General features: G+C 46.2%; 1 protein-coding gene across 1 annotated transcript in view; it reads left to right on the top strand.

Moving 5' to 3' along the window:
- The first annotated feature begins 1,329 nt into the window (after positions 1 to 1,329).
- LOC146856388 (17-beta-hydroxysteroid dehydrogenase type 6-like) overlaps positions 1,330 to 11,495 on the top strand; it is a 102,907-nt gene continuing 92,741 nt past the window's right edge. The window contains exon 1 of the mRNA XM_085654515.1: positions 1,330 to 1,527. The gene's annotated coding sequence lies outside the window, so the exon portion shown is untranslated. The remainder of the gene's footprint in view (positions 1,528 to 11,495) is intronic.

The raw sequence follows: 11,495 nt of genomic DNA, 5'->3' as shown, positions 1-11,495 counted from the left end.
CAATTTATTTTCAAAAAAGGAAGCAGATGAATGGAAGACTGTGTTGAACACCCTGTAAGGGCAATTTTAGTATTCAGTAATGCCATTCGGATTGTGTAATGCTCAAGCAGCCTTTCAACATTTTTTATTCTCAGACATCTTGGACACTTTAGTGATTATTTATTTGGATGACACTTATTCCCAAGCATCCTTGAGCAACACAAGTGCATGTGACGGAAGTCTTGCATATACTATGTCAACACTGATGTTATGCAAAGTTGGAGAAGTGCATCATTGAAGTCATTAGCCGTTTTGAAATTGTGTTAGCCTCATAATATCAAGGACGTTCAACGTTTTATGGACTTTGCCATTTTTTACAGATATTTTGTCCACAATTTTCCTGATTTTTTAAGCTCATCACAGAACTGTCCAAGAAGGGTATATCAGTTGCCTGTGGAACTCAGCAGGAAGAAGCATTTCAATGCTTAAAAACAGCCTTTACCACAGCACCAATAGCACATCATCCAGATATTGCTCCTCTATTTATAGTAGAGACTAATGCTTCTGACTTCACCATAGCGGCCATTTTGTCACAAAGTGATCCTATAACTGAAGCTCTGCATATAGTGGCTATCTTCCCCAGAACTTTTACCCCAGGGGGAATTTTCATCCTTTACCAACACCTGAGAGAAATATGGTCATTCATGTTCATCGACTTTATTGAAGATTTGCATGACTCATGGTTACACGGCCATTTTGGCAACGGTGGATTGTTTCACTAAAGAGAATAATTTTATCATGTATTCTGAGATTTGCAGGCCTGGTTTTATAATGTGCGACACATGATTATATGACACATGACTACCCCCAGAGTTAAGCTTAGTTGTTGAGGGGGCAGGTCCTTCTCTTATCTTATGACCAAACCTTTGAACACTTTGCCATCTGACCTACAGGCCTTGGACGGGATTCTGCTTCTAGAAAGTCTCTAAAATCATGGCTACTTAGCCTTGAAGCATCCACTCTGAATGGTCATGTGTTCTGGCTACTTGGTGAAGCCAAGACGCCTCCGGGTAAAAACGCACTTGATAAGTTATTTCCATTCATTCAAGTCCCAGAATGCAAAGTAAAACCTGGACTGGATAATCTACTCAGCCCCAATCTACTCAGTATATATAAAAAAATACTGCTCACGTGACATCAACCATAACTGCATCTGCTACTCTAATGATACTTAGGCCCCTGCCACGCCTAGAGTTTGCTTCCGTTCTCCTATAATTTGGGGCTTGCAGGAAGAAGGGAGGAGCAGCGAGATGACTGACCCTAGGCCTCCGACTGAGCTGACTGACTTCATCTGCCAGGACCTCTCCTGAGCGCTAATATTGCTGCTGCCTCCTCTCACCCCGCCGAGCGCGAGGGGGACGAGGTCATCTGCGAACAGAAGCACCAGCGGGAAGCACGCCTCCGTTCCGAATCCGAGCCAGAAACGTTGTCGTTCTACCCTTGATTCGGACATTCCCAACAAGCACTGCTAGTCTGCAGGAGGCAGAGGTAAGTGAGGCCAGGAGGGGACAGAAAGGGAGGTTGGGAGGTGCGTCACCGGCGTAACGGTGGCCGTCTACTTTGGTCGAGTATGAATGATGTGGCGGTCTGACTTTTATCTTTACGTTATCGCTCGCTTCTTCTCTCCAATAGACTAAAGTAGAGGATGAAAACACACATTCTCTAAAGTAACAGCTTGTTCTTCGTATATTATCCCTCAGGCAGTGACCAAATCCCTCGTGCGCACTTTTAGACGAACTAGTACGTGGCAGCTTCCCGCGCTTTTCTCATCATTCTGAGACAGTATGTAGCACTGGAGCAGCAGTATGTTAACTCACATGCAACTGACAAGTGGTGTCCTGCCACGTGGGACGCCTACAGCCGGTCCTTGCTTTTTAAGCAAAAACACTCTGCATTACAGACTCATTGTGAGTAAAAGGCCAGGTTTGGCACAAGAAGTCACAATCCTGGAGTCACTTGGCAGTAGTGTCTCCCGCTCACACCATAACGATCAGCGGCAGTATAGCAGTGCTTTAAATGGGCAGGTACTGTCCGGTACGGAGTACCGGCACTTTTTATTTTAGTTTGAGAGGCACTTCCCAAGATAAATGCGATACGTTTGATTGAAGAGTACCGACACTTCTCAAACAGAGTACCTGCACTTCCATTTTTCCATTTCAAGCACTGAGCAGTAGTGTAGCCTTCTCACACTAACAGAGCACTAGTGTAAAGGCAATAGGCAGGAGGTGTCCTGCTCTGATTTCTGCCTGTGCCCATGGAGGCTCTTTGACACTTAAAAGGGACCCTGAATTCCCCCGTCATCTGAGAGTGGGTGCGAACCCAGACAACACCCAATCATGTTGGCCCCGCAAGCCCCTTACAAGGACTGCAGTGCAAGGGTACCCATGCGCACACTGTGTAGCCCTTGCTGCACTCTCAAAATGATGCTCACACTCTAGTCTAGGTCATTATATTCAGTGTTTCCAGGACTGGCCTTCCGTGTGATAATCTGAAGCATTCTGGGCGTTGTTGTCTTGATTTGCTTCCTTTGAACCAAGTAATGAGTGAGAATTGGTGTCAGCGTCTGAAAGACCTAAAGAGGGCAGTTTTGGGCTTCTCAAGGATATAATGTGGGGGAGCACGAGCGCAGAACTCAACCAGCCAACCCAATAACATATATGTTCAGCCCAGTGCTTAAGTTTCAGCAAAAGAAAGTACTTTTAATCACACAGCAGTACTAAACAGTATGCATTTCAACATACAGTGACTGTGGTGAACCCTTCCCCTTGTGGCACTACACCCGAGAGCCCCTTCTGCGCTGCACCCACCCGGAGGATTACTTGACGGATGGTTCTCCCCCAGTGGTGCACGCAAAGGCATGAACCAGGCACAGGTGCAGTCTCTAGTATTCCCCATGAGTCAAATGTACACACAATTCACCTCAGTGTAAGTTTCCTACCCTTGGTGGTCTAATGGAGATGCCGCAGTCTGTAACGCTCGCCCTCTGAATGAATCTTGGCAACCTCTTAATTCTTCTTGTCGCAGACCTGCGGTGAACGAGGACAGCCTCAGGGGCTGCTGTGTAGGCCAACTGTGACTGCGTCTCTAAGTGCACAGCCACCCAGCTCTGTCTTTGTTGTGCCGTTACACAAGTGTGAGGAGCCCAGATGCGGCCCAGACTGCTGCGTTTCTGCTTCGGCCACAAAGCGGGTCTGGGCCCCTCCACAAGGCCAGTCAGTCACTTCAGAAGATGCAGGCCAGTCAGGCACCTGTAAACCAGTTCATGCAAAGAGCCACTTTTGAGAGACCAGGGGGATGGTAAAACATTGCTTTATTAGTTGGAGTGGGGGGCTACAACCCTGAAACTCACCAAATTAAACTGAGCTCAGCCTGCTCAGAGCAGAGAGGCTTTACTTAGGGCAATATTTATGCACTACCAAAACAGTAACAAAGTCGAAATGCAAAACAATAAAAATCTCAGACTCAGAAGAAAGTAAACTTTAATAAACAGAATGAAACCAAAATGACAAAACATCATTAAGGGGAACCAGAGATATGAATTTTTAAAGTTTTAAATAGGAATAGAGCCAAGAAGCACAAAGTGCCAATGATAGTCACAGTAGGCTGGGACCTAGGATCAATTTGAGGCTGACCGTGTTGGAGTATGTAACCAATACAACAATCAGGTTCCTCCTGGTCAAAGATTTTACCTTCTGACTTAGTCCTTAAATCCAAATCCACCACATGCACTTCTAAAGCCCCACAGGACCGGCACTTAGAGACTTATAGGGTATCAGATGCTAACAGCAGGGCCAAGTCCAGGTCCATTTGCCACTGGTCAGCTGGGCAGTTGCACGAAAGGCCTCTTGTAGCTTGTACCATCCCTATAGCTTGAACATGAAGGTCGGCCAACTCACCCTTGGAGTCTAGAGATGCCACATTTATGCCTGGCACAATCTAGTGTGTGGGAATGCCTCCTGGGCATGCCCTAACCAATGAGTTAAAATTTCCCGGGGCCAACCCCAACCACTTTGGGTATTTTCAAGATGGTGAAAGACTTTGGCTGCACTAAAAATGGGCTACGAGGGATGGGGGTGTGTGGGGGAAGTGTACTATGGTATTCCTAGTGTCTTTCCACATCCATCTCTAAAATCCAGTTTGAGGAACCTACTGTACTATAATAAACCCAAAACAATGTCTGGTAGACAAAAATAGGGTTAACCACAAACCAGTGGATACACAAGAACCGTCTTGCCATCCTGTCTCTGTCCTTTCAAGTGCGCCCTTAGTCTTATATGTAAAACCCAGCAGACCAGTTAAGCAGGCTGTGACACTCAAGCAGGTTTTGAGACCGTAGTGTCAAAAAGGATGAGTTTTCTGGGAGGTTCAGGAGTCATCTGTGCCCATTCAGGTCAGACTATTGATTACTCCCGGGAGGCATTTCACATCCTTTTCAAACCTATTCAAATGGTAATCCCTGGCTGACAGAAGTTTGAAAGCAAATACAAATTAGCCTTCAGGAACTCCAGGAAGGTAAAAGTTTACTTTCTAAAAGTTACCTTTCTTTAATGTATATTAAAAATATGACTTCACCATTGAATTGGATTTTTCATTGCTATTACAAATAGTTGTCTAATTTTTTTTCTAACTAGTCCTATTCCAGAGATACAGTATTAGGATTTTAATCTGTACTCTTGTTTTCTACCTAGGACAGGTAGGCCTGGCACAGTGAAAAATAGGTTTTGGGGGCTAGACACTGTGATGGCATGTTAACATTACATTTCTTCATGTCCTACTTTTAAATACCATGCTACCTGCCTTGTAGAGTACAAGCCTTACATAGTGGCAATGTATTATTATTTAAAACTAAGGTTTTGACCTGTCAAAAGTTTTTGACAGGTCTAATTGCAGTGTTTAAACTGCCAAACTCAGGCTACAATGGTAGGTCTGAAGACATGTTTTACACTGTCACTGTAGTGGATGTCACAATAGGGGCTGCAGTCTACCAGTGACATTTAACTTACAGGCCCACATACTAGTGAAATATATGTTAGTTAATTATAACAATTATAAATATGCCAATTCAACCATGTTTAAGGAGGAGCACAGATGATTTACCATTGTTTAGCAGCGTTAAAGTGCACAGAAGTCTAACATCAGCAGAAATATAGGTTCCAGCAAAAGTGAAAAAAACAGGGTGACCACACAGAAAAGGCAGATTTCCTACAAGTATCATTTGCAACACAGGGCGCTCCTATCCGCTCTTAGTAGTCTGCTTGTTTTGACTGTCCCACAGACCAGGGACTGCACTAGGCTTTGCCCCCTGGACTGTATCTTCTCTGGCAAGACCAGGCAAACTTCTTGCCTTTCTCAGCAAGCAGGAATCTACATCAAGGGTGTACCCTGCCTACTTTCGTCGCAAGGGGCTGGAGGAGCCAGTCTAAGCAGCATTTCAGCAGGAAGGCTTCTAGGCATTCAGGCAGACACTCTGCCCCTCAGGCAGAAAGTGCTAACTTCAGGTAATGCCATCTCACTTCTCAAAAACTGGCTTTTGAGCAGACACCAGCCCTGAAAAAGGGGTTGTTGAGTTGACACTGCCCCTGGTAATACAGCAGTCCTTTGTGTACCTGCAGAGCACCCCCTTCTTGGTGTTGAAGGACTTGGAAGTGGAACAAAGTGAGGAGGTTCATTTCCCATTTTTATACAAAACTTCTAGACGGGAATGTAGATCCACTATCTAAACTTCAGAATTGGTTTAGGATGTTCTTCTTTCAAGTGCCCTTCTCAAGATGCTCTCCAATACAGCCCTTGTGTAGAGTGATGTAGAACTGGGCTGTCTCCAGACTAGATCACTCATAACAGAAGCACTAAGAAGTGTGAGGCTTCTGCACTAGGCTGTCATCTGCCTCTAAAGCAGTAACTGGGGGCAAGCAAAAGGGGCAGGTCTGATATAGAAACCTCCTCACCTAACACAATAAACACTCCAGTCCCACCCTTCACCCTTTCAATCAACCAAATGGCAATGCTCAGGAAAAACTAACAGGCATCTCCAGCTAACAAAAAGTCCTCATGGAATGTCTAAAGGTAAACCTGTCTCCATCCTACTTACTTAATGTCTGAATCTCCGCCCTCTAGCCACAGGAATTCAGTACCTTTCCACGTCCTCTTAAAGCTGTACACAAATGCTATCTACTGGCTCCAGTACTCACACTCACTCACACACAATCTTACAACTGACCATGTCCTACACACACACGCACACATGCACTCACAAACACACAGGTTGCCAGCTGAACTTTACAAAAGTGGGGCCTGTAGGCCACTTTCTCAGTAACAGATATAAAAGCGAGGCCACACAACCTAAAACATATGTATGTTGTCAGCACCACTTTATGATCTATACCCTTGACAACAGCAATAGTCCTTTTTCCAGCTTGAAGGCATGCTTGGAATGCCCTTCCTGGTCACAGTCGTCATAGGTCGAGGCATCTGTGCTCAAGCTGGATTGACATTGACGATAGGGACAAAATAGGCCAGATATACACTCAGTTGGGCACTTCAGGAAGGGAAACACGCCCATATACCATGAAGGGACATTCCTTGCCCTACAGTGCCTGAGCCTGGCTCAAGCCAGATGACTTGCTCAGGCACAAGGTCCTTTTGGATCCTAAATTGAAAAACGAGCCAAGCTTTGAGTGATTCACTTCTCCAGAACATGGAATGAGTCAGGGTGGGAGCTCAGAGAAATTGGAGAGGCATACACATGTTGGGAGAAAGACAGGGTGGAGAAAGATTGACAGTGGTGAGGAAGAGGCAAAGCAAAGAGGGATACAAGGGTGAGGAAAATGTTAGTGCGAAACAACAGGAAATTTGGCATGGAGAACGAGAGAAATGGGAAAGAAAAGAAGGATCAAGAAGCCGCAAAGACATGTCATGAAAAAGGGGAGGGAGTTTGACTTGCTTGTGTGAAAAGCAGGTAAGGCTGGGGCAGAGTGAGTAGTGTGACCTTTGAGAGACCGACTGCCTGCCTATATGAGGCACCAGACTGTCACAGCATGCCTGTATCCACCAATGGGTCAGCCCCCCATGCCTCCCCTAACCGGCTCGATCATTCCCACGCTCTCTCCCAGCTACTTCGCCCATCGCAGCATGACATTGATTTTTATGGCTTGGCTCATGTCTGGGCTCTTAATTTCTCTATCTCACCTCGCTCTTTATTGCGGCACACCTTCCCCAGGAACATTCATGACTAAGAGCATTTTGATGACCTGAGCAAGGCTGTTTCGGGGCATTTGCAGAATGGAGAGCGCCACAGGGACCCGCGTAATTGTACCACAATGGACGGGGGGCTCATGCCAGCCTCCACACAATAACATTTCTGTTCAGTAGATCTGCACTGGCACCCTAAAGCCCTTGGCAAGGCTTTGGCGTGTCAGACCAAATCTAAATAAGGATTTATGTGTGTCATGAGACAAGCTCACATGGCCTGGCATTTAAGATGGTATGCAGCTGCAGGCCAGGACCACTCTTGCTTATTCTCGTCCCCAGCTGTAGTTGGCCCTTTCAATTTTGTCATTGAAAATTAAGCTATGTTGGGGCACAATCAGTTACACGTCAATTCTTGAGTAAAGCTCTGACTAACATGTCAATTAGTTGTCTGTTATGAACAGGCTTGATTGTCCCTGTGCCATAGGGAGTTTATATAATTGGAATCCTCATCTGGGTGACTGAAGAGTTGATAACAGAAGAGGGTATTGAGGTGAAGAGAAAGGAGGAGAAGTAGAAAGAGTCTGAGGCAAGAGCAGCATTGGCAGTGCTGAAAAGAATAGAGGGAGATGGCGAAAGCAGAGTATAGGTGGGGTGGGGGAAACCGGAGATGATGGGGTTGGTTTGTGGGGTGTAAGGAAGTGAAAAAAAAGGACGTGGGGTGAGTGGTAGGAGAAGATGTGAAAAGGGAAGTAGGAGAGGTTAAAAGAGTGAGTGCAACAGACCTATGGGAAAAGAGAAGCAAAAGGGTAAAATAATAGAAACTGGAGGAAGAGGTTGAAGGACTGGGGAGAGGCAAGGAGAAAGAGAATGAATAGAACAGTGAAGCGAGAGATAATAAGTTAAGAGACAAGGAAAAAGCAGGGAGAGATAAGGAAAAGAGTACAACTTCAAGAAAAATCTGAGTAAAGATATCAGAGAAAGGAATTTCTCAAGGTTAAGGCATAAGGAGAGGGAGTAGAAGCAAGAACTATGGGATTATAAAAGGATGAGAAGAGAAGGAATGAGAAAGTAGATTCAGGCGGAGATTCACTGAAAGAAGAGAAGGCAGACTGATTAGTTAGCTTCTTTCTAGGTCTCGTCTATGACAGAGCATGCACTTTCTGTTGCAACATTTTGTTATCTTACAGGGGGCTTAGATGCAGGCCGTTGCTTACCATTGGTTGGGTTCATTGACACTCTCATTAGTCTGCTTCTTTTTCGTCAGTTCACTTCCTCTTGTGTGTTTGTCCCTCCCCTGCAGCATGGATGCATTACTTATGTCCTACCATAGCTCAATTAATCCAGGCTGTGATTTTACTTATTGAGGAAGTTAGTCATCTTTGCATGCACCTTGCCCCTTAAACAACCGAGAATCCAGCAACTTCCACTTGGTCAGGAGTTAGAGCACTTCCACTTCAGTAACACGGTCTAGTGCTGGGAGGGAGTCGTCAGCTGCTGCTCAACAGAGCTGATTGGTTGGCGGGCGGAAGGGGGCTGCTTAATTGGGACGCTGGAGCGGAGAGATAGAGAGACGCGCCAAGGGTCTCAGGTGGTCCTCTGTGTATGTACTTTAACTATTGCACGGTAAACCGGCATTTGACCATTATTTTATCGCAATTGCTGCAAATGTACTGTTAAAAATCGCTGCTAAAAATCGCCGTGCACCACTGTTTGAATCTATTTTTAAGATTGTGAATTAATCCAGGCTGTGATTTTACTTATTGAGGAAGTTAGTCGTCTTTGCATGCACCTTTCCCCTTAAACAACCGAGAATCCAGCAACTCCAGCTTGGTCAGGAGTTAGAGCACTTCCGCTTCAGTAACGCGGTCTAGTGCTGGTAGGGAGTCGTCAGCTGCTGCTCAGCAGAGCTGATTGGTTGGTGGGCGGAAGGGGGCTGCTTAATTGGGACACTGGAGCGGACGCGCGACGCGGGCGCGCCGCGGGCGTGCCTAAGGCAAGCCCGTCTGGGCCCGTCCGCCTCCGGCCGGGACCAGGGCCAACAAACCCTGGCCCAAATATACTGTACTCAGCAAGGAAACTGCTGTCCCTTGCCACAGGCAATCATGCTCTGAAGCCCTCTATCATCTCCATACTGAAAGCCGAAAACCTTCTGAGGAATCCCGGGATAGCTCCTGTCCCTCTGCCTGGGACCTTAGCTCACTTGTCGCCCACGCCAGGAAAACCACCTGGATTGAAAGTGGCGGTTCTGAACACAAGATCTCTTCAGAAACATCATTTAAAGATCTTCATGCTCCTTCAGGAGGGGGATATTGATATCCTGTCATTGACAGAAACCTGGATGGGGGACGCATCGGCCCCCGACATTATTTCTACTCTGCCAGGAAATTTTGACGCCATCTGCCACAACAGGCAAGACAACAGAAGAGGGGGGGGTGGCGACTCTCTTTAATACCAGTCTTGCGGCTACTATGATAATAGCAGAAAGCACTGATAATTCAGATATCCTAGGAGTTAAATTGACCTTTAACTCGTCCTGCCTCGTACTCCTGACAGTTTACCGTCCCCCGGATGCAACTCCTGGTTTCTGTGATGACTTTGGCGAGATGTTGTCGGACCTTAGCACACGTTACCAAAGGCTTATGGTTGCAGGTGATTTTAATTTCCATTGGGAAAGGGAGCCACAAGAGCCACAGGCAAAACAAATCGACATGATAATGTCGAATTTAGGATTTTATCGACTGGTAAACTGCCCTACCCACATCAAAGGGCATACCCTTGACCTGGTTTGGTCGTCTAACCAGCAAGATAGGCTTCTAAACATTCTACCATGTGCTTGGTCTGACCATTCCTTAATCTCCTGTTGGGTCCCTCTGGATATCTCCTCAACTCAATCTTTATTGGAATGGAGGAGAGTGCGAAACTGGCATAAGATCCAGACGGGAAATCTCGTAGATACTCTACAGAGATTACCTGCACGCACTCCGGAGGGAGGCCACACCAACATTGATATAGTCAGCCAATCCCTCAGTAATACCCTCCAATCAGCTATTGACCAATTGGCTCCGGAACGCAGGGAAGAATAAAATCCAAACGCAAGGGGGCCCCTTGGTTCAACGAAGCTTTGCGGGAAAGTAAACAGAGCATGCGTAAGGCTAAGAGGCAGTGGAGGAAAGCCTATAACCCCACTGACTTAACCTTCTACAAAGCCTCACTAACCCTATATAAAAAATCTATTACTATTAGGAAAGCTGAATATTACGAGGCTCGGATAACAGATGCTCCTAATAAACAGAAGGAAACTTTCAAGATCCTAAACGAGCTCAGCAAAAAGGTCGACGCCAAATCATCATTAATACCCTTTGACGTCAACACCTTACAGACTTTCTTTCTCCAGAAGGTGACAGACATTCTTCACGACATTGACAAAACTCCCATCACCCTGAGCTCCCAGGAGCTGGCTCTACCTTCGTCTTCATCAGACCAATCCCTCACAAATTTCCCACCTTTGAACCTAGAATCATTGGAAACACTGATAAATAAAACTAAATCAGGTTCACCGGCCGATCCATGTCCACCAAGGATCTTCCTAAACGACTCCCTGGCCACCGGCCAGGTACCCTCCAACCTGAAGGAGGCTAGAGTTATCCCCTTATTAAAAAAGCCAGGAGCAGACAAGGCTGAGCTGAAAAATTATAGACCCATTTCTCAGCTCCCGTTCCTTGCGAAGGTCATGGAGCAACATGTCTTGAAAACGATCTCTGGCTTTCTAGAAGAACGTGAGCTGCTCCATCCACGCCAGGCCGGCTTTAGAGCCCATCATAGTACGGAGCTACTTATGTTATCTGTACTTGACGATCTTAGATTAAAGGCCGATAACAAAGAGCCGAGCGCCCTGATACTTTTAGATCTCTCTGCGGCGTTCGACACGGTCAGTCATTCAACACTACTGACTCTACTGTTGGACCTGGGTTTTCGGGGGCCTGTCTACAACTGGTTAAAATCTTTTCTATCTGGACGTTCGCAGAGGGTCCAACTTGGTGATCATATATCGGACAGGGGCAACATCCTTTGCGGGGTCCCTCAGGGCTCCGCATTATCCCCACTTCTCTTTAACATATACTTGCAGCCCTTGGTGACTGCACTGACCAACATGGAATGCCGAGTCTTCAACTATGCAGACGATACCCAGCTTATCCTGAGGATCGACAACTCGGCCCGTGCTCAAGAGACAGTCCAAAACATCTTAAGGTTTACCACTAATTGGATGA

Source organism: Triturus cristatus, chromosome 4_1 (assembly GCF_964204655.1).
Source record: "Triturus cristatus chromosome 4_1, aTriCri1.1, whole genome shotgun sequence".
Lineage (NCBI taxonomy): Eukaryota > Metazoa > Chordata > Amphibia > Caudata > Salamandridae > Triturus > Triturus cristatus.
This window is presented reverse-complemented; position numbering and strand designations above follow the sequence as displayed.